This window comes from Macrobrachium rosenbergii, chromosome 41 (assembly GCF_040412425.1).
Source record: "Macrobrachium rosenbergii isolate ZJJX-2024 chromosome 41, ASM4041242v1, whole genome shotgun sequence".
Lineage (NCBI taxonomy): Eukaryota > Metazoa > Arthropoda > Malacostraca > Decapoda > Palaemonidae > Macrobrachium > Macrobrachium rosenbergii.
The window spans coordinates 4579397-4604167 of record NC_089781.1 but is presented as its reverse complement, the minus strand read 5'-3'; the positions used below and the strand labels follow the sequence as shown (position 1 = coordinate 4604167).

Below are 24771 nucleotides of genomic sequence, written 5' to 3'. Positions count from 1 at the left end.
TTTTGGTTGTTTTCATTTTACTTATAAAAATACATGAGTGAATGAAGTACAAGTACGTGCAAAAATATGCTTTTGGAAGGTGAATATTCACGTTCGTGCGACAATTCAAACAAAATGTAAAATATTCATCACTTCCGAGCCATGTCTTAATGGATTTGAGGAGCCAATTAATTTAACCGCACCCTTAACCTTCACTCATAATGTTTATGAGTTGCTAATTTGCGGACGGGAAACTGGGGCACTCAGCAACCCTTCCTCCTGATCGCTTTTATTGACTGACTGAAGCATCCGTGACGCTTTTTGCCCCCTGTTAAGTTTTCTCAGGAGCCACATGTGCTTGCGTCGGTACCCATGTAACCAATATTTTCAAATCTTTGGGCTGTGCCATAGCCTCTGTAACTTGGCTCTCCACTGGCTTGGGTGTAAGTTCCCTTGTTTGAGGATGCGACCGAACAAATTATCTTTTGAAGGCCTTTTATCATATTTCTTTTTGTATTAAATTGTATATTTTTACAACTTTTTCATGTACTGTCAGTTGCATATTCAGTTGTATTCGCTGTTATTTGTGCAAAATTAAACATGTGAAAATATATTTATTTCAGTATATACTATATAAATTCATTCCTATGCCGGGGTTTGATTTTGTTTCACTCTCTATTCATATATATATATATATATATATATATATATATATATATATATATATATATATATATATATATATATATATATATATATATATAGGCGTGTGTGTGCATGTGTATATTTACACAAACCCCCACACACACACACACATATATATAGTATATATATATATATATATATATATATATATATATATATATATATATACAGTAAAAAAAAATTATCCTACCAGCATAATCATGTTTTCCTGCCAACACAAACATGCTAACCCGTAACTGCAGTGGCTGAAGGAATTGGATGACAAAACTACATTTTATCACAGATCTAAAGACAAAAATTTATAGGCAAATCAGATTCAAAACGCGGTTACGGCGCTAGATGCGGCAGCCAAGTTTAGCAATCGGACAGTCGGAACATCAGGGGAAAATAAAGATGAAGATAAATATTGATACATACAAAACATTCTACTTAACCATGCTATGTTCTTATTCTTTTTCTTTTCATTCCCCTGAGCATCCTGTTCATTGGAAGTGCTCTTACAAGGTTATAGTATTTTTTTCTTGTTTATTGGCGGAGAAAGGAATAAGTAAAAGAATTAGTAGAGCTTGCTCGTAATGTTTACGCAATGAATTGTAAAAATCTAATCACGCCTTGTTTCCTTTAATAATAACCTCCTTGTCATACTGAAAGATCCAGCATATTCCAAGAATAAAGAATAACTTATATCCATGAAAGATCCAGCAAATTCCAAGAATAAAGAATAACTTATATCAAAGTGACCAGTGGATCCTTCCGCAAAATGTGCAATTTTGCAGCTACATTTGTAAAAGACCAAAAACATATTCAATACCAGTGTCCTAACTAATTCACATCTGAGTAAGTATTTTCCGATACATGTTTTTCTTCTTCTTCTTCTTCTTCTTCTTCTTCTTCTTCTTCTTCTTCTTTTATTATTATTATTATTATTATTATTATTATTATTATTATTATTATTATTATTATTATTATTATTATCTGGACTCTGCCGCTAAATATGGAACGCTAAGAATGCAGCATCAAAACTTTAAAAACAATAAAGGTAAGATAACAAAGCGATACCTATGTCACTACAGTGTCCTCTACACAAGAACAGAAAGACAAAAACCACAAAATAGTTGTATTATTATTTACTGTACTTCACATATTTACTTATTTATTTTTAAAGGGCAGAAGATTTGCGCACGGTATTTCCGCGGGTCGCGGCAAACTTGAAAGCAGATCAAAGATACGTTTCAACAGGGGTACAGTCTAACGTAAGCTTCTCTTAACCTAACCTTAACATAGGGCCACCCCCAATGTGACATCTTGCCTAGCAGAACGATATGAGTGCAAATTTTCTACAGCATTATCTTTTTGTAATATACCTGGAGTTGCTGTCCAGAGCACCTTGAACAAAATACAACCTGCAAAGCAATAATAATAATATGTTATTATCATTAGCGTGCAAAACTCAAGATTTTAGAATTATGCTGAAACAATTAAAATGGTCTTCGCAGACTTCGCTCTGCATTACCTGCGCTTCTCAAGATGTGAATGACAATGTTTAAGCGTGAAGTTGTCGAGATAACTAGTCGTTTTTTGTTGTTGCTGTTGATTGCTTTGCAATTATTATGTTCGCTATTAGCCTCGTCATCATTATCGCAGTCACTGCTGGTACTAAAATCATCAAAACTGTAAGTTTGTGTTTTTATTAGAATAACCAATTTTATTACTCTTCGTAATAACGTGCCGCAATCCAATAAGTATTGATTTAATCTGTTATACATTCAAGAAATATAATCACAACCGAAACCAAAAGTTTAATTTCTTTTTGAAATCAATAATGAGATTCTAAACGCGAGACAGACGTATAAGACATTTTGTAAACAATCGAGCCCGAATCACACAAATAATACGAGTGTTTAACTACAAGATATTTCTGGTGAAAGATGAAATATCTGCTTCCAAACGTAAATCCGAAAATGAATATTGAACAAATCCATCAGCATCTACAAACAAACGTATAATTGGACTAATTAACTTGATTGCTTTCCCAGCAGACACGCGCCACCACCGCGCGGCTCTGCGCGTGTTAAGCTGCGCGGCCACTCATCGAGCATTCCACACGTGCTCTCCCACTCAATGAGCTTAAGGCCCTGCACGGAGCGTAACTTTCTTTATTGGGAGAGTTGATTAAAAACCATAATATGGCCTATTGGCGTATTTTATTCTGTATTTTAAGTGGATGTGATGCTAGAGGGAAGGTGGGCCAGCAGTATCCCCAAGACAAAGCGATTGATTTTCCGGAGAGGGTCTCTCTTCCCCCATGAAATTGCCAAAGTAAATTCCTGGAGCTGGCATCCATGGCACTGAGACTGATTGCCTGTGAGTACAGCTGTCTGAAGAATGGCCAGTCCATTTGCAGACACCGGAGAGAGAGCACGTACGCCTCTCTGCTCCGGCATTGGCAACTTTGTTTCAAACTACCTTGTGGACTTGGTGTCTATCGGTTATTGCAAGTGCTTTTGTGCCGTTTCAGGAGTTTTATCAGTGAAATTGTGGCGGTGATAACAAGGCGCACCATTCGAGGAATAAGTACGCTGGTGCTGCTTTAAAAATTATATGTTATATTTATTTTTATTTTGTTTTCGCATTTTTTGAAACCTTCCCTTCGTCCTGGGACTTAGAATCTAAACGGGACTCGTCTCTCGCAAGAAGATTTGTGTTTTATTTAATCAAGCACCAGAAAGCCTATCGTCGAGTCACTGGTGAACCTCTTATGTTTTGGTTTAAGATGCCGTCTCCTCTGTATTTCTTTAAGGATTATAATTTCTGAGGTTATTGAAGAGGCGAAGGAAACGCAATAATTTTGGGTCTACTTGAAAGGTAAGTCACATCCGATACTGCATCGCAAGACATTTTCAGCCAAATAGTGTTTTTTCTTTCGGTAAAATATTAGCTTTCTTGTCTAATTTTCATATTTTTCTGTATTTTAGCGATTTTATTATCATTTTCCCTTATACGAACTTAAGTAAACCTACCACCAGTTAAGAAAAGGTTAAATTGTATTTGAACAGTGTAAACTTGCAACATGGACAGATTTAATAATGAATTTAGATTGATTTTCACGGATTATAAAGTACCGAGATTTTTCCCGGTTTTATAAAGGAACTGGTATCAAGAAATTTCTTTGTATAACATTACTAAAAACAAAACGTTGACCTTAAGTGTGTTTGTGAGTGTGACTTATTACACGAAATATTTTTTTAAATTTATTTATTTACTTGCAGTTTCACAGTAAATCGTCTAAATTTGATATTTTCTTGCTTTGGTGTTCGATAAAGTCTAGAGGACCGGGAAAGAGATGATTATTCCTGAAATGAAAATTTTAATAGGAAGTATTAGATGTTATCATATTTTACGTCACAAGAAAGTCGCAAATTTTATGCATTTATATTAAATGAGGTTACGGTTCGTTTACGTTGAGATTCGGTCGTCGGGTTAAGCTCTTATCCCATCTTGGTAGTAATTATACGCCATGACTTGTCAAAATGCTCTCTCTCTCTCTCTCTCTCTCTCTCTCTCTCTCTCTCTCTCTCTCTCTCTCTCTCTCTCTCTCTCTCCTAAGTTTTTCGGGAAAACGTTCACTTATTTATAATGACGTAATTTGCTAATAAGGAGTGGTGGCTTCTAATATTTTGCTTCGAATGATATGTGAAGATGATGAGATTTTCACTTGTGCTGTGAGCAGAGATTTAAATTGTCCAGTCTTAATTGGTTTATCGTAATAGATCAGGGAGTATTTTATTGCGAGGTTCACGGGAAAAGGAAAACCTAAGTAAGGGAGATAAACTAATCTTACAATCTTTTAATGGCTTTGTGTGCGTCGATTTGTGCATTGTGAAATCGAACATTGGCCTCCTCCAATTTATTTGAGAACATTTTCTCATTTACTTTAGGATCTTTTTTTTTTCCTTTTCTTCCTGTGAGCGATTTTTTCAGACAGAGAACAAATCCAAAAGGGAGAGGAAATTAGATGCCGCATCAACTCCGCCTTGAACGTTACTGCCTCCCAGTGCCAAAAATTTTCACTCTCTTTCATCTTCTTTCTTTCCATTTGGGACCTCTTTTTCTTCTCTCGTGTTGAGAGAAACCTTGAAGGGGGGTTTGGGGAAGGGCAGGATGAGGAAGTGCTGAGGAAGAAGAAGGGGGCATGGAGGAGTGAGAGAGAGAGAGAGAGAGAGAGGGGGGTTGGGGAGATGAGGGCTGCTAGAAAATTGGCAGATTCAGATAAAAATGGTAATGACGCTGTATGTTTTCTTTTTGTTTCTTATTACTTTCTAGCTCAAGCTTTTCTTTAAATAGTTTTCCCGCCCGGACAACTCCTCATTGTTGAACGTGTTCGAAACGTGTTTTGGAAAATGTTTACTCTAAACCTCAACTTCTCATCTTCGACGATGTTCTAATAAAGACATAAATTCGGTGATCGTGTAAAGAGAGGTTTGTTTGTGTGTGTGATTTGCAAACGTTTGCTTTAGGAGAAACATCTCTCGTCGTTTCAGTGATTGCAGAAACGATGTTTCCAATTCCGAAAGAGTGTGTGCGTGTGTGTGTGTGTGTGTGTGTGTGAGAGAGAGAGAGAGAGAGAGAGAGAGAGAGATCTGTTCCCGGCGTGTTTTTGGCAATGGCAAAGAGATGCATATCGCTTACTCAATCTAAATTTTGCTCAGCTCTCTCTCTCTCTCTCTCTCTCTCTCTCTCTCTCTCTCTCTCTCTCTCTCTCTCTAACACACGCACATTTTCTCTCTCTTTCTCTGCCTCTCACCGTGTAGTTCCGAGGTGTGTTGCGTTCTTGATTGCACTTCGTATATAGGTGGATCCGTGTATGGCGGTGGAGGTGGAGGGCTGAAGTGATTCGTCGGTAGGACAAGAGAGAGAGAGAGAGAGAGAGAGAGAGATGGATGGTAGGGGAGGATTGAGCCTGGATTCCGGCCTGATTGAAGTTTGGGACACAGGAAAAGGGATTGTGGTGGCCTGCGTTGGTTATGTGCTTTCCTTTCTCTCTCTCTCTCTCTCTCTCTCTCTCTCTCTCTCTCTCTCTCTGTTATGATTTGCGGATGTTGTGTGAAGTGATGGTTGGGATGACCGTCTTCTCTCAGAAGTAAGCGAAAGAAAACCATTTTTAATTATAACTCAAAAAGAAAATATCACTCGGAAGAGGCGCGACTGTGTGAAAAAAGGGAAGAAGAAGAAAAAGGAGAAGAAGAAGAAGAAGAAGAAGAAGAAGAAGAAGGAAGAGATTGGTTTTCCCGCTTCTGTTCATCCCAGCGAGTGATCACAAGTCCTTCTCGTTCGTTCGTCTGGGCTCCTCCTGCGCCTCCCCCACCTACCTCTTCCTCCCTCCTCTCCTCCCCCTTTCCTTGCTCGTCTTCCCTCTCCCCCCCTCCTGCCCTGAGAAGTAATGGAAACTCATCCATTGTATTTCGTTTCCAATTTCAGCTGAAGGGAAAGGTTCATTTTTGTGTTGCAATGCATTTCCGTTGAAGACTGTATCATGTGCTTCTTTATGCGTCTCTCTCTCTCTCTCTCTCTCTCTCTCTCTCTCTCTCTCTCTCTCTCTCTCTCTCTCTCCTCTCAAAATTTTCCGCGTTCTCCATAAGCTTTACCACGTGTTCTTACTTAATAATCGCTTACGACGATATTCCTTAAAATTCTTCGCTCCCTGAAGATTAATGCATAGGCCTATACAAATAAAAATGTACCACCGTGTGGTGTTCGCCGCCTTTTCCTGTAATTGATCTTCTTCCGTTCGCCATACAGTATCATATCGGGGTAGATAACCTTTGATAATGTCACGCCAGCTTGTTGTATCAATAAATAAAACCGGTAAAATTCAATTATAGATTTTTCCTTCAGTACATGTCACCGGTACTAATTTTTTTTGAAACGCACAAACCCATTTAGAGAGAGAGAGAGAGAGAGAGAGAGAGAGAGAGAGAGAGAGAGAGAGAGAGAGAGAGAGTCTAATTTCCTCCGCAGTGTTGCGTTTTTGTGTAGCGAGATTATATGTGGGTGTTTTGTGCATTGACCAATATCGGTTTCCCTGATTGTGCTCTCCAAACTTTGTTCGGCATCTTATTTTCTTTCCATTATTGGAGGCAAATCTCATTATCGAAGAGCCTCAAGTTTTCATGCTTTCTCTCTAATTGATATCTAAGTAAAATATCTTCATAATAATTTGATGCTGTTATCTGTAAGGTGGTAGAATTCTGACCCCTTCTCATCGTCTGTTTTGGCACTGGTGAATATCCCTGCTCAGGGGCCCAACCCCAGCAGCACTCCTCCGTCTCTCTCTCTCTCTCTCTCTCTCTCTCTCTCTCTCTCTCTCTCTCTCTCTCTTCCTGTCTCTGTCTCTCCTTTGCCCCCACCCCCTCTCCCACCTCCCTGTTGGCGCACCCAGCCAAAACCACGTGTGAAAAGTGTCATTTTAAAACATTCCACTTTTTTTCCATATACTAATTAAAACAAGATGCATTTTTAAATCTAGTTTTAATTAGCGTGTTGTTTTGGAGGCGAGCGATCTCGCCAACCTACCAAAAGCAATTATGGAGATAGGGTTTTGGTCTGAAATGAAAAGGTTGAGTTATTTTGTCATATTATCCTTTTGCCACTTCAACTCCAAAAGGAGTTGTGTAATTAAAAAAAATAACATGTTCTTCTAGCGTTGCTGGAAAATTATTCCTGGATACCAATTATTCTCGATGAGTGGCGGCTTTCGGCCGTTTTGCTTGTGTTTATTATTCGATGTTCTTGAGGATCCCGCAGCCGAAAAAAAAAAAAACGACTGGAACAAACTTGCGGATGTACGAATTACTGTCGACGCTATTACAGGAAGGCTGGTATCTTGTCTTGAAAGCGCCGGTTCCCACGCTCATTAAGTGAAGGGATAAAAGGAACAATGTACTGGGAAGATGATTTCAACACAAATTATAAGAGAGATTTTATCGGTCGGTTTCAGCCATGACGAATCGTTGCGCTAAGAAAACATACCGTACCTCCGGCATATGATGATATGTGTTTGCGTGGATATAGTGTGCATGTTTATTTACAATTGTATTTATAATTATGCAACTGCAGTAGAAAATATTTTAGAGACTGTTAGTACTGTTGTTTAATATAATTAATATGTACCATAAAATATACGGGCACTCTGAGGATTTTTTTTAGATTTATTTGCTATGTTGCGGAGCTCAAGAATTTTTATGCGGACACTGAAAGTGTTTCCACTGTATTTTTTTTTTTTTAACTAAGGTACAGCTTTCATTTTTACTGAATGTTTGCAGAGGCGTATCCATCAGAGAGAGAGAGAGAGAGAGAGAGAGCGCATCAGTTGCCTAAGCCGTCGTCAGAATGCTAATAAGGGGCCCCGTGCAATCTTAGACGTGGCAATCAGGGCCCTTCTGCTAATGGGGTCTTAAGGGACGAGAGATACAATGGGGAAGGTGAGGAGGGAAGGAGACGGGACTTCTGGAAGATCGAGGAGGGCCGGGGTGTAGAGGGCCAGCTCGGCTAGGGGAAGGGGTGCAGGGCTGGCATCAGTGGATGGTCCGGAGCGGAGAGTGGGAGGTGGGGGTTGGTTGTTGAAGGAGCTCGGACAAGGAGGAGGGGAAGGAGGAAGAGGCGTTGAATGCAATGTTTTATCAGTGTGAAAGTAAAGGAGAAAGGGGAAGTTTTTTTTCCTGTTTTCTTTACAACTTGACTGTAGTTACCCTAATGAGTTGCCTGCCACTGTTGCAACAGCGCCGGGCGCCGGCATCACCCACATCTCTTTTATTAGCAAGTGCCTTCCGACCACCCGACTCTGACCCGGGACAGAAGTAATGATTAGTGTTATTCAGATGTCCGAATTGCAACCATGATGTCTAAGTAAATGCAGATATGTTTTGGACGCTTCTGCGTGTATTTTTCTTACATTTCAAAATGATTTGTCTTTTATACATCTGACAGATGAATACTGAACCGATGTGAAGGCATGAGAAGGCGTTATTTACGCAATTTTCGTACGGAACACCGGGAAGTGTTTTCCTCTGATGGTAATCCTATACCCGTCTTCCAGTAGATTGATTTTCTCATTACCGCCAAACATAATGCGTGGGAAACTTTTACTTACTGAAGGAAAATAAATAACGCTTGATTTACTGAGGCAATTTTGCGATCGTCGTGGTGGTAATGGCGGCTCGACGCAACTAAATAAAACGAGAATAGCGGACATTAAATATATACATACATAGGCCTATATGTTTATATATATGTAGGCATATATGTATGTAGGGCTTTCCTCTTCGACGGAATGGATTTATAAGTACTGTCTGAGATACGGATTTCGTATCCGTACGAAAGTTCCTCCCCTCCTACCTCTCAGCCCCTTCCCACCCTCACCCGCCTCAAATTATCCGTACATTATCCAACGCTGTCCATTTCGCTGTATTTCGCGCCGCGTTGTGTAAGCAACGAAGGAAATCATTGCAAGTTACGCTCGTGTAATTTGAAATGCTAGAAACGCATCTCTGAAAGCAAATTGCCGGTGTGAAGGAGAGAGAGAGGGAGAGAGGGAGAGAAAAGGGAGGAGAAGGGACCCAGTCACCGTTCGTGCTAATCGTGTCTTTCCCTCACGCGACGTGACCACAAATTTGAACTGAATCGTCCAAGAAGTTGCTCAGCCGTTCCTAAAATATCGCCGGTAAGCGGTGCAGCATGAACGCGGTGATTTTCTACTGCGTTTACCTGTGAGATTTCATGTGACGACGGCGTTACGCCCAAGGAATAGGTAATGGCATATTTTAAGGCACTAACGCACGATCGTTACCTTCGGTTGGAAAGGCGCCCTTCATCGTTGCTCTTCGCGGCCATAGACATAACAAAGGACGGGGAGAACGATGGAACTGCTGAGCGACGCTGACCTGTGACTGAAGGAATCGGCGAAGACAAGTTCACTGGGACGCACACGCACGCACGCACTCACACACCCGCAAATTGTTTCTTACCCGTGGCCCGCCCCGGCAACGTGTAGACCAGACCTAATGGATTGCTTCCGTTAGTGCTTTTCAGCTCACGCGTGGAAACATCAATTCCCTTACATGATAGTAGTTGTGACCATTCCGGCTTTTTAAATAGCTTTTGTGATCGCGGCTTATTTGAGGACACCCACACACGCGCAGTCCGTTATTGTTGCAGCTCTATCGACAGGCCCTGAGAGTAAGTGGCTGATTTCAATGGAGAAGGCAGTGTGGGCTTCGCTGCTCGCCAGACTTCCGATGATTTAGGATGTCGTTTCTACTGTTCTGTTATTCGTTTGCTGGATGACACTGAATCCTCTTTCTCTTTCCCATAAATAAAGCCCTTGCTTTTAGGTGGCAGCTGTGAGAATTCTGACAATTATAATTATTAGTCACTCGCGCCGTTTAGAAATTTCTTTCTTATTTATTAGGACAAAAGAAATATTTGAAATTTAAACATTGTGCAGTAATCAACAGACTTCTCTTTTACGACGCATTTGATTTCGAAGAATTAGCCATTTTACTCTTTCCTCTCTAGAAAAAAAAAAAGAGCCTTTTACAACATTTGAAAGGAAGGAGAAGCCCGCGGGAAATTAATTTCTTGATATGTCAATTTTTCCTTTAGGAGATTCATCATGAACTGGAGTTTTGTATGCAACATTGCTGCCTTCTTGTTACCACGTCGTCTCTTTTCCAATCATATACTCCGCCTCACATTCCTCCTTCCTTCTCTGCTGTCACCCCCCCCCTCCCACCTCCCCTTACCTTCCATTAATTCCCTCCTTCTCTCGTCGTGTCTGCACAAACATCCGCTGTCCCTTATTATCCTCAAATAAATTGAGTTAATTAACCCTCGCCAACATACTGATCAGAGCTTCTCCCTCGCCACTAACGCTGCTGCTGATGCTACGGCTCTCTCTCTCTCTCTCTCTCTCTCTCTCTCTCTCTCTCTCTCTCTCTCTCTCTCTCTCTCTCTCCGCGTGATGTTTTGCTAGCAACTGATACATGATCGCAAGGAAATGAAAATGCGTACTAATTAGCACGCTGATTAAATTATTGTAAGGAACGAGAACAACAATGTGAATTAGCTTACCCTATGGAAGGTGAGGAGTCGGCATCAGCTCTGCAGTTGCGTTGATGAGGAATATATATCAGGTTTTGTTTTGTTGCTAAGAAATATTATTTTCTTGGTACTCTGTATAATATTATTACTATTTTTATCCTTGCCGCCACACCGCTCTTTGATAACAGGAAATTCTGTGCTGAAGCCATTAGCGCACAGCTACAGAACTGGCCTTTCTATCAAATAAGAAACGGAACAATAAAGGCTGGTTTTTAAAATTATTTCTCTCTTCCGTACCCTCAAGGCTTGCTGCAGAAACCATTATCCAGTACTCTATCGCAAATCATTATCAGACGGTTAGTATCCAGCGCTCATAAAACTTCCACAAATGAATAGACTGGACTACTGGATCTTTTCATCTCTCGGTCAAATTATAGACTATTATACATCATTACAAGAAGCGATAACCCGCGATTTGGGCCACGGTGATGCCGTTGACCGCAATGCCATTATGCCCGAAGAGTGTTCTCCACCTGCTGTGTCCTCTCCCCCCCCCCCCCCACCAAGTCCCCTCCCTCCCGGGTGAAGATAATGTTAATGTAGTTACCGTTATAATATCAGTGCAATCAACATCACGATAAAAGACTTAATCACTACCATTACAACGTCAAAATCACCTGAGACTTGCCAACAAACCCACAATTAAAGAGAACCGGAGGAGCTTCTGAAAATCTTTCCTCTGCCTTCTTCTCCTCTTCACCTCCTCCTAACAGCTACTTTTACTCCTCCTCCTCCTCCTCCTCCTCCTCCTCCTCGTGCTCCGCCTTCTATTGCGTCCCCTTCCTGCTCTTCCCGTCGCTATCGTCTTTTTAAGGAAGATTTATTCCCTCTTATCAATCTCCTCCTTTTTCTCTTCTCCTTAATAAAGATCCAGTAATTGACAGGCGGAATGTGCAGAATAAATGGCTGGCCGACGCCTTGCTGCACGTGTGCTCTCTCTCTCTCTCTCTCTCTCTCTCTCTCTCTCTCTCTCTCTCTCTCTCTCTCTCTCTTTGCAAGATGTTGTAGGGTTTTCAGGGTTAGGCTATAAAAAATTGTGATTTACTTGAAGCGATGCTGATCAAAGTGGCAAAAGTGGTCATCCGACTTACTTTAGTTATATATTTGTAAATGCAAGTTCGGCAAAGTTGCGATATCTTTTCGTTTACGGTTATAAGTCCAGCATGCAAATATTTAGATTGATTTTCTTTCCGAATGTGTTAGTGTGCCATGAGAGTGTTGCACCTAGAGTTCAGTTAAATTGGATAGCATAAGCTACGCTTAATTTCATTCCGAGTTGCTTAGGCTTATCCGTGCGAGGCTGGAGAGGGGAAGACGTGAGAAAGCGAGATTCACCACGTGGCACCTCATAATTAGATGAATTAAATTCGAACCGGACGAGGTGGGCCTTCATTTTATTTCTTTCGCTTTCGGGGAGTGGGAAGACAACCCCAGGCGGCTGGAATCACTTCGAGACACAAGGAAGCAAAAGCGTAATGGGCTTCAGAGAATCACTTGGTTGTTTTTAGACAGATTTTATGAAATCAAAGGAAAAGTCCAGACATTTCGCAAGGAAAAAACAAACTTAGTGATAATCTGATGGTGTAATTCTTGTGTGAGACCGAATAACATTACTGCCAGGTTGATAGGGATTTTGAGCAATCCCCAAGCCTGACCAAGATCGTTTTCATGAACCGCTGATGGGTTTGAGAAAATTGATTAAAATTTTCACACCGTTGTGAATGTCAATCTTGATTGTGGAAGGGCAGACCGCAGCTTCACTGACACCTAATACTTTTAAATTGGTTCTAAATGAAATATGCGAATGTGTATATATTTACATGAAGACATACATAACACAAATGAATGTTATGCCGAATAAGCAATCTGTGAATAAAAAACGCACACTTTACGTACATGTGTGGTCCTATGTCGCACAAGCATCACATGATAAATAATGTACACACACAAGTATTTCTGTGACGTTCAATCACAGTGTATTATTTATGCCGGCAGTCAGCGTTTACTATAATTTCACCCCCGGGGGCTCTGCAAGACCAATTTATAAAGACATCCAGCGTTCCGAGACAGGGACACAGCAATGCCGTACAATGGGTGGTGTCGAAGGGGGCGGTGCGACCACGAACCCCTCCGGTGGATGGATTGTGATGATTGGTAATGACGCGAGACACTGTCATCATCATTATCATTAGCGACAGCGACGAGGGTAGTGTTATGCTGTATAGCACATCTGGGTTCGTCCACTTAGACAGCGATCGTCGCCGTTTTTTCCTGTAACCCTCCAGGCTTCATTATCACCATCATCAGAATCACTGTCACGGTCCCTCCCGCCCATCGTCTTCCTCTTCTTCTTTTTCTTCTTCGTCTTCGTCTCTCTCTCTCTCTCTCTCTCTCTCTCTCGGTTGCCTTTACGGGTCTTTGTACTTGTGGCCCAGCTTTTCCTTTTCTTCTCACTACTCGGCCTCCCCGGCAACCCGCAAACACCCACCTCCCCCCCTCCCTCCCTCTCTCCCCGCCTTCCCGCTTTGTATTATCAACAAGCGAGTCATTTGCCGTAATGGCAGACGACGAAGACTAAAACTAACAATGAAAGCGTATAATCATCTTCAAATTAAACTAGCAATACTCTCGTTATCTCCTTTGAACAGCTCTCTCTCTCTCTCTCTCTCTCTCTCTCTCTCTCTCTCTCTCTCTCTCTCTCTCTCCGTCGTCGATTCCCTAAGAAAGCAAGTCACGAGTTTACATACAACCCCATTATAAAGGTGAATTGTAAAGTTCAGCTCAAGCTCATATTCCTGTCACCACTGAAGAAAATCATTCGCTAAGACGGTCAGCTCGTCTTTGGCATCAGCCGCTTGTTTCAGCTAAACCAAAAAGCGATGCAAAATCAAAGAGCCAAATGACGCCCTGCCTTGGATGGCTATTGTAAATACTAGCCTACCTAGCCTATGGAGTATAAACCATGATGTTTACCTGCTCCACGGAGATTGCGTGAGGTACAGCGGGGCTTGTATATATGTATATATAAAAGGTATATATTCGTCACATTTTTTAGAATATATCAGCGGCTCGGTCTCAATATGAGTGTAGTACAAATTGTCTAATTTTTGTTTGGTGACTGTGCAATAAATGGCTAGGGTGGCTTGTTTTCTCCAAGTAAGATGAGCTTATGGCTTTGAAATAATAATAATAATAATAATAATAATAAATAATAATAATAATAATAATAATAATAATAATAATAATAATACTTCATCTCAACGTAGTAAGATGAGCTTACGGCCTTGAAATAATAATAATAATAATAATAATAATAATAATAATAATAATAATAATAATAATAATAATAATAATAATAATACTTCATTTCAACTTATGAACATTTTCAAATTCCGTATGCAGTTGCAACAGACTGTACAACGCAAATTTTGATAAAAAAAAAAAAAAAAAAAAAAAAACACTGAAGAACTGCACTCATAACATTGCTGTTAATCATAACAACAAAAGTGTAGGTAATACACAGATTTTTAAGGACGGGTTAAGACAACGTAGTTGAATAGCACTGTATTCAAAGCAAAACAGACAAAAGATGGGAAATAACAATAATAACACTAGCGGTATGAAAGATATTCAAGGGACAAAAGCAGTACAGCAAGAGTAAAAAATAATGTTAAGAACAGCAAAATATGGCAGTATTAAAAAATGTAGCAGGAACACTCACAACTGAATATATTAATAATAGTGTGTTCAACAGCCGCCGACCTGAGTACAGATATTACAAGGCAGACATTATGATAATGCAAAGTAAAAAAAAAAAAACAGAATTAGATATAGAAAAATCGCAATAACTAAACAATGAAATATGAAAAACACTTGAGGTCATGCGCAATGCGAGGAAAAATGCAACAACGAACCCGAACTTGTCATTATGAAAACCAAGTCTCGTTTTCCCATTCTCCCCTTGGTTTTTATTGTCTTCTCACTTCACTGTCCAAAAGGATTTAGATTAACGGTTAGCTATCTACTATTTCTCGGAGATAGTTCGCCTGACAATGATTTTCAAGTACGCGGTTTTCTATGAAAAGCTGTGTAGCAAAATGATAGCAAGGTGTGTTTCAAAGGCGATTCTGAATGTCATTTTGAACAACAATAACGCGTCTCAGAGTCTCATGCAAAGTTCGCCCAAAGGGAGCGTTCGTAGATGCTATAGCAATACAATTCGGACAGCTGTACTCTGGGTTCCACAGAAGACTGATCTTGCAAACATACTGCTAGCCGGAAAAGTTTTCGTCATCTTTGTTGAATGTCTGCTGTATCTCTTGTATCCTCTGTGATTCTTCAACGTGTCTAGGCGGTACAGAGAGCAACGGCGTGCACGGGTTGTATCACTTTGTTGCTGGAGACGTCACACTGATGGACAAAATTAAATCTATATCATCGGCGTAGCAGAGGATATTTGTATTGATCCCGTTGAAAGCGCATATGATTAAGAATTCGTTCACTTTAACGTTTAATACATATGTGAAATATTACGAAGGTAGCTATAGTGAGAAAATGCCAATTGACAAAGTCCGCTGGAGGAGCGACAGATGTAGGGCAACATGCTAAGGTCTCTCATTTCCGACAGAATTGACTGAAGAACCAGCAGTACACAGGGGTGCACTGCCTTACCAAAAAATATCAAGATTCATTTCGCATTAATACATATATCTTATTCCCGAATTTTACTGAAATTTGGAAAAACAACATTCAGATTATGGATTTATACTTAGTATTTACGCATAGCCTACTTCGCCAGGTAAAGCGTCAGTTGGGCAGGCAGACACCAAAGGACAGTCTCGGCATGCCTTCAGAAGCGAAGTATACACAGGTAAACTTTCTGATATTATGAAAAATTGCTTTTTTTTTATTTTTCATTGCTCAGTCATCTTTGGTTAGATGCGTGGTGTGGAAGACGGGATGTGTCGTTGGCTGGCCTTTTGTTCATCAGTGTTTAGAAAGATAAAGGGCTTTACTCACTTTGAACTGATACAAGTTCACTTTAGGAACAAAGGTGTGAATTCTTGAGTTCCGATTGTGCGTTGAGAAATCTGAATTTGGAGTTGCGGTTCCATGTCAAGGTTTGGGAAAATATTGAAAATCGAGGAAGTGCCTCAGACTTTGTTTTTCAACTTACTTGCAATTATAATAATAAGAGGTTCGGAACCATTCCTCAAAATTTAATGTGAATATTATTTTTGGAAATTTGGATTAATTTTATAGACGAATAGATTGAATAAAGAAATAATTTCTACTTACCTTGTAAGGGGGTTAAGTTTGAATGATCGAATACCAATATTTGAGCGCATGAAAGTGAAACATTTTTAATTATGAATGTTTCATTGATAAGTATCACTAAAGGCTAGCAGTCATTTTTTTATTTAAAGATTTTATTAAATTCCACATTCTGAGCTTACAAAAAATTTAGATTAATTTTGATTCCTTGCTCCTTCTACAGGATTATTGCACTGTATCCTTTGCGAAACACTGATCTTTCATGAACAAGAACATTCAGCAGATCTTGTGACGGTAGTTACATCCAAATAAGCCTTTCGCACTTTTTACTTTTTGGAGGGCAATGCGAGACTGATAATTTATGGAATGATTTCCGAATGTGTGCTTCTTTACTTTTTCGTTGCGAAATAATGTATTTTTCTTTCCTTAAATAGAAAATCACAAACTTTGTTTTTCTTCTTGGAATGGCGAAACTTGCCTTATTTTTTTTTTTCTTAAGGATAAAATGCGAAACTTTTTTTCTTGAAGGAGGTATTGCGAAACTTATTGTTTTTCTCAAGGAGAGTTAAAGAAACATATTTTCTACAAGTGGGTTTCCGAATCTTAATTTGTTTCCAAAGGAGGTTGCACTATATAGCTGTCGGGTTAGTGTATGTGTGCATATGTTTGTGTAAGTCAAAGGGACTGGCAACCGGATGTCCTTAACGAGAGAAGATCAAGAAAGGGCAAAAATTTGTGGAAAAATATATAGGTTCAAGTTCGAAGGAAGGAACTTATTCAATGAAAACGGCTAGTTTTCCCAAAAGTGTGTGTAATTACATTTATTACTGCAAGTGGCCCAGATAGAGTTTCGGGATCTGATATAACCCAACAGTTCTGTATTTTTCATCTCAACAGCGGATATTTATGAAGATGAGTATTCCTTAATCTACTTATAAAAACATTCCAGTGTACAGATATAAAAACATTCCAATATACAGATATAAAAACATTCCAGTATACAGATCCATTTACGTTATGATTAAACGTAAGTTATTTCTACTTTAAGCATTTTTTATCAAGTGCAAGGTTAGTGCTCGTAATCTTGACTGTCAGTCTCAGTGTGAACCAGATTTTGCTCTGAGACTCAGTCTGAACGACGTGATTCGCTTTCGGATTGACTTGGAATAACATGACCACTGTTGGTGTCTGACCCTAAATAATCAAGATTGAGGTTAGTCCAAAGGGAAAAGGCCACGGAACACAGCGCTTCCAACTCAGGTTCAATAAAGTATTCTTTTGACCTTGGTTTTGACAGCCTTGAGGGGTAGTTGATATACAGGACAACACAAATTTAAAATATGAAGTACCAACCTAATTGCTTCTGATCAACTTATTGTGTGCAGAGTAAGAAAAGAGAACTACCATCAAACAGCATTAAATGATTCATAAATTAATTTGAATTTTGATGGAAAATATGAGAACCAAGGCGAAGAAGTTTCTCTTTCTCAGAGTAATCCAAAATACAAAGCAGATGAAATCTGTCAAAATGTGTAACGGCATCATTGACAGAGTGATCTCTTAAGCTGATCTGAAGCATTGTATTCTGGAAACACGAAAGAATTTGCGTGAAACGGAGAGAAACAAGAAGCGTTTTAGACACCTAGTCAAGTGTAAAATGGTGGCTAAGAATGAGCCACAATTGCATGGAATGTAATCGAGTTTGGTAGTTGAAAAGACTATTCTCTCATCAGAACTGCGACGTCAGGTGACTCAATATAACGATCTCGCATCAGCGCTTTCTATTTGATTCTAATATAATGGAAGTTAAGTCCCCAGAAAACACTGCACAGAAAACAAAGAAACAAGTCGTATTTGACCATTAGTGATGTAACTAGGCATTCTCCTGTTTAGTACACGAGGAAATAAGAACGGCGTTAAAGGTTTAAAGATTTCAATATTTGCCTTAAGGCTTTCAAGAAATAGTTCTTTACATAGCGGGCATCCTAGTTACATTATGACTGTCTTGCTCCATGGTGGGATTTCCGCTCGTTTTACTGATGCTTGAGAACCTAACAAAAACACAATAAATATTCACCTCATAAAAGTGTTAGTAAAAAGTACGTAATAGAAATAATTAAGAATCACCCGATTGCAATTAAGTGCAGTAATGCTGAAGACTACAAAGCAAAATAATTTCATGAGGCTGGAGCAAATAGTTAATACATACATAGCCTATATATATGTATGCGTTTATCTGCGTATCATGTATTTGGAATATCTAATATATTTAGATTTTTAATGAGAATCGACCAATCCATTAGCAAATGTAGAACACCATTCCGAAAACAGGGCCCCAAACGACTAATAATTTTGGCTACAAAATATCCTGGTATGCGGTAAATAATAATAATAAAAAAAAGATATAGACAAGGGCAGGTAATGCATATCTCGGTAAAACCGCAAAATGATGAGCTTGTATTAGCTTCTATAAATGCACGTTGATTATTTTTTCCAGGGCATAGATTACTGTAAAAAAAGATCATAATTTGGCTTCGAATTTTACAAAAATCAAAATATTACATGTGCGACATTAGCCTTTGTGTATTTTATTTGTTTGTGGGCGCGTTCTACTTAACTGGTCTTTGGTTGTTGGATGGTGGGGTTTCACGAGTTTCGCATTGCGTGAATTTCTTTTCATTTCTTAACTGAGAAAATTATGTTTGTGTGATACGGTCTAGATATGTCTTTTCTAGCACTGGTAATCCTAACAACACAAGAAATAGCTGCCTCATATAGAGTACATGCAAAGACATTAATTTTTTTCTTTTTTTTTTAAGATTTCTCGAAGGCCTCTGAGTCTTGAGGAAAGTAAAGGAGTTTTGGAGCCAAGTCCAAGGGGTGTTAATAAATCCTAAAGTTTGTTAGATGTCGTAATGAGCAAGTAATATGAATAAAAAGAGGTGTAGGTGCATATAGCGTAAATTATTGAGCAGCTAACAATGGCTCTTCCTTATACCTACTTATCGTTTGCGACATTATCGCTTCAGGGGATCTGCAAGAGCTCTTTTCTGTATTTTGTTTAATTATAAAGTGGACTACACAACTTAGGGTTGCCGGGGTAAGATTAATAATCGCTCGGGAACTCTCACAGTAGGACAGTAAAATTTTTCTTAAGAATTGATTAGGTTGATTAACACTTAATAGGAAGCTAGGGAGACTGGGCGTTGCTTCTTGGAAAAAATGGCCGTGGGTGGGACTAGTTTTCGTTAAGATATTTGATGAGTTGTAGACGGAAAACTTTGCATCTGGAAGATGTCTAACGGGGATTTCATGAGAGAATAAGTGAACTTTTGCCATCTTGGCCTCAGAAGGCCAGCAGTAGGAATTGCGTTAATAACCCTAGTCCTCTGCACTTTGATTTAACCTCAACTGTTTCCCTTACCATAATTAACTCTGGCAGATCACAGTGAGTCAAATTTTCGAATTGGCTGCCAGGTTAGTACAGCATAGGTTAAAGTATTTCATTGTTACTTGAGAAATGAAATGGCATAAAAATGAAAGAGATTGAGTGTAAAAGAAGTAGAGGGAACACTGATTGTAACGCTGCAGGAAAGCGAAGTAGATACTGGACACAAATTATCTTTTCCATTCTTCTATAAATTTGCTTTTATACTGAAAGAGAAGACCTTTCACTTTGCAATGGATGCAATAGGAAATCACTTTTACGCTCAATAAATTGACAATACGATAAACAATCAAACGAGAAATATGTGCATGGTAAAAGGCAGCTATAGAGATTCAGACATTGTAGTGAAAACATTACTTTGACCATAAAAACTTCACTCTTCATAAACTATCATTTAAAGCACCAATTCGCAAATTGGCCAAAAAATGTCTCAATTGAACGGAAAAAATATTCTCTGAAAATTACCCACTCACGTTAACGGAACTGGTGACAGCCTCAAAAATGTACATATACAGAAATCTCCGTTAAGAAAATCTGATTCGTAAAACAGCATCAGGAAGCAGTTTAACATTAAAATCCACTGATACTTTTGTGTTTCGTTCGTTATTTCATAATACCGTTATTCGTGATATAGACGAACAGCATCGAGTCGTAAGTCGATATTAGCCATTCCGGTACCGTGGCTTCAGGTGTAATGACGAAGGGTAATACAATGCAAGGTGCATGAATTAACAACAAAAAGTCCCAACAGGTGACAAGAGTCGCCGAGACGTCCACTGCCCGTGTTCCTTCCGCACCCGCCTCCCGTCCGCTCCGCTCTCAGAAGGGCACAATGGGGTTCGTTGTGAGCACGGAGTGTTTATAAACATTTATCTTAAGAACCCAAAGCTAATGGGATCCCATCCAAGGGAGAGTTAGTGAGCAGAATAAACATCAATAAATTACCGATCGCATTAGCTAGGTGGTGCCCTTTGCCCGTCACTTTCATCCACCATTCTCGCTTTCTCATTCCTCTTGGCAGGTCCCGTCCTTAAGCATCCATTTAGACAGGGCTTTGCTAATCGGTGGGGACTTCCGTCACTCCTGTGTGTCAGCAAACTGACGGGTGATTATTGAGCCGAGGGAATGTTTCCATCGCTCCAAGTTTTACCTGATGGATCTGTTACACACACACACACACGAACCTACGCGCACTGTCCCTCATGACGCTTCTCCCCCTAAAATCTCTCGTGTGCGCACGGGTTGTCCTCAAGCGCTTTTTCTACTTCGGGTGATTGTACTGGAAGAATCTTTGGCCGAAGGTGAAGTTTTCTTTGTTGTCAGTGTAACGTATTTTCCCTGCCAATGACTTGTGTCGTTCACGGTTACAACGAAAATCATTTTTCGCCCTTAAACCGTCCACTGCCATCTGTTACTTCCGTTGCTTCGGGACCCGGGGCACTCAGGGCGACACCGAAGCGACGACAATCGCTACCGGAGGCGGCATTTTAGCTGTCGCTTCGGGCACAGGACAATATCAGCTCATTATCGACCCAAGTTAGGTGTTAACTGTTCCAAGCACTCACCTTTTTCGATAAACGCCAAGAAATCGCGCTGAATAATGTGTTCTAGATACTCTTCACTCCGGGGTCAAAAGTCAATTGTCAAAATTGGACCTTGAAAAATTACGGCGCTGCCTAAATGTTGCGTCCGGTTTCTTTTTCTGACTGCCAGTTTTCCTTTCCAATAACTTTTCTGAACTATACAATTGTTATATTGTACTGCTATCTTTGATTTTTAACACATTCTTCGAGTTGAGTCTTAAGATTTTTTTTATTTTTTTTTTTTTAATGATCATCGTTCGTTGAGCATCATCGATCATCTCCGATTATCAAGAAAACTACTATGATGATGACGGTGGGAAGGTGCAGACAGCGAACAAAGCAACGCCGCCTTGCGCGCCAGGCATTTGGTAATACCTCTGCCATTGCCTTAGCTACCGGAAAGAGATTGCTCTTAGCAAACATTAAGGAGACGATTACCCACAATCGCTTCGGAGACATTAGCGCTAATAGAAAACTCTTACCAACTCCCATCCTTTCACCGGCCCTCCCCCACCCCTCGCCCCTCCCCGTGAACTTTTCAACCCTCTCTCTTTCTCTCCCGAACCGGGGTTCCTCCGAAGAAGGCTCCCTTTTCTCTCGATTATACTCGGCGAAAGAGTGTAGGAGGGGACGTAAAGACGAAAAATCCATTAACCACCGGAACCTACAAACAGATACGAAACAACGCTTGACCCCCTTCAGCGATGAGGGGTTGGGTGGAGGAGGAGGAGAAGGAGGAGGAGAGATGGAGCCTTCGGTGGAGGCTACTTGAGGAGGCTACCTTTATGGAGATCGCGAACGGTAGGTGGGTGGAGGGGGTAGCCTTCTGCCCTCCCCGCATCCTTAAGATACGTAACCCATACGATGCTGTTTTCATTCAGGCTCTTTTAAATTCGAGGTTTCTGAACGCGTATTTTTTTTTTTAATTCGAGGTTTGTGAAAACTTCTTTTTTTTTTTCAATTCGAGGGGTCTGGATTTGTACTTTTGAGTGGAAGTTACTTCTTTATGTTTAATTTCCTATGACACTGAATGAGTAACGAATTCTGACCCCATCGGTTATTATCACAAGAGTTCTTTGTTTTGCTTTTTTTTTATTTGGAAATTTCTTTAACGTTGCGATGCATGTTAGGTAGGCCTATCTCTTATATCTAGATGTTGTCTAATTAAATATTAGTCGTACCATCCATCTTCTTTACCCTTTATGTAAGTGCATGATTTACTCTCTGATTTCATGAAAATCGTAATAGTTAGCTCAAGTAACGAAAGCGTCTTAGGTAGTATTATTAAATAGTTCAGTATACGTTTTTGTGTTCTTGCATGCTAAATGCATGCAAGTATGAATCTATCTTGCTACAAGTGATGGATGCCATCGGCAATTCTGCACATTTTTTTATTTTTTTATTTCTGTCTTCATCCAGTGAGGAACACTTCACTTCGTACTTCCACATAGATAAATAAGATGCATATTAAAACGATGCATTCACATACTCGCACGCAGGCACACGAACGTGTATGTGTGCTTATTAAATTTTACTCGAAGGAAGTCTGGGTCTTGTGTGGCATAATGAAGAAGTATACATTAGTTTCTCTTATATTATACATAATAACGAAGGAACCAGGAAAAGCATGACGTACTGTTGCCGAATAGATGAAGGTATTCTTGCATGCAAGTTAAAATGAATGATTTACGGTTTGCATATAAACCTGTGTACTTCGTAGATTACTTTGTCCAGTGCCATTGCATGCATCATTGGGTCTGAATAAAAGAATGAACAGGCCTGCTGAAAGCACTTCACCCTGTAAGGTTTGCCTGTATCTCTTTTAATGAAGCTTTCTGTATTATGTTGGGGTTGCTTTATGATGAACTCTGAGACGTTCGTTTTATATATATATATATATATATATATATATATATATATATATATATATATATATATATATATATATATATATATATATATATACTGGGAAGGAAGGTGTTAAGGCAACCGAAATTTATTTGTGCCAGAAATTTCTTTATAGTTATTTGTACGGTATTCAAATTGAATTTATCTGTGTAATTTATCTGATCGCTATAACGTTTTTTAAGTACGGTATGTGTGTGTGTGTATATATATCTCTATGTGTATTATATATATATATATATATATATATATATATATATATATATATATATATGTATAATGTATTTGTGTATTTATATAATGCATGTGTGGATAGCTAGATAGATAGATAGACATTTGTAAGTCGTAGGAAGACAGATATTTATTTGCAATTATTTAGATTTGACATATAAAGTCAACTATCTTTATTTGCTTTAGGCTTCAGATCCTCTTCATTAGTTCTACAACATATGATCATTGATCCTCTTGCTGCTTTTTTTATGATCCTTGTTTTAGTTATCGGGGTTTTAACCTAAGTAAGTTTTAGTTTGCTTTAGCTTTGTATTTCAAAATAATTAGATTTAGTTTCGAAACGACTTCCTTCTCTGTCGCTTGCAGCTTGGGTTTGCTTAACCTACTTCTGTGATTTTGATTTAGATGTTGGGTTTCTAACTTAGTTTATGTTTTAGTGACATCCCAGCACTGTCGAGTTGTTTTTCTTTGCGCAGTTCAGGTAAGTTGTTTTTTTTAAGGTGACTAAGCCATAGAAGAATTTTCCGATTTGAATTAGTTTAGCGTTAGGTATTCATCTACGATCGTAGTAACGTTTCCCGTCTCATAATTGCTTCGATGTGGTTACAGGATATAACTGTGGTTGATCAGGGAACACGGAAGCTGAGGGAGAACTTTCCACCGCTCGAGATACTTTGACGAGGTTATGCTTAATGTGAAGTATAATATGTATTAAACCTCATCAAAGGAAGATTTGGACTTCGTCGGAAAGTGGAGTAGTCCATAATTAACTTGAGCGCTATACAACTTCATGTCTAAACGGATTTTTTGGAATTATCAAAACAATGATTCAAGATCGCTTGTAACTTTGGTGATGCAATCAATATAAGTTTAAATATCTATTAATGTAATTAGTATTTAAACTTTTTCAAATTCAGTTTGAGAAGTAATACAATTTGACCTTAAAATTATAATTTATACTCAAGTTCAAGAACTTTACGTTTTGAATGTAAGCTTGCCCGCAGCATTTCGCATATTACCTTATGTTTTTTTTTCTAAACATGAAAACATTCTAATTATGCTGGATTCACAGTTGAGCGAATATAAGCTGGGAAGTTACTGGTTTCTTTATTACATGATATTTACATGGATTAAGAAACTTTATATATATTGTATATATCTATATCTATCTATCTATCTATCTATATATCTATCTATATATATATATATATATATATATGTATGTATGTATGTATGTATGTATGTATGTATATATATATATATATATATATATATATATATATATATATATATATATATATATATATATATATATATATATATATTTAAAAGTTAACAAGCTCTCACAATTTGTTACTTGTGGATGGCATTTTTCCATAACTACATCTCACTCCCTTGAACAACTCGTAAACTCGAGGATGGCTTTCATAAGCGGAGCAAGTTAGAGGTTAATGTTAATCGCACCTTCCTATTGGAGAAAATAAGTTG

At 39.0% G+C, this 24771-nt stretch overlaps 1 protein-coding gene across 4 annotated transcripts in view; it reads left to right on the top strand.

Annotated features, from left to right (window-relative positions):
• Positions 1-3071: 3071 nt before the first annotated feature.
• LOC136826588 (uncharacterized) overlaps positions 3072-24771 on the top strand; it is a 317540-nt gene continuing 295840 nt past the window's right edge. For all 4 annotated transcript variants that reach the window (XM_067083811.1, XM_067083812.1, XM_067083809.1 and 1 more), the window contains exon 1: positions 3072-3549. The gene's annotated coding sequence lies outside the window, so the exon portion shown is untranslated. The remainder of the gene's footprint in view (positions 3550-24771) is intronic.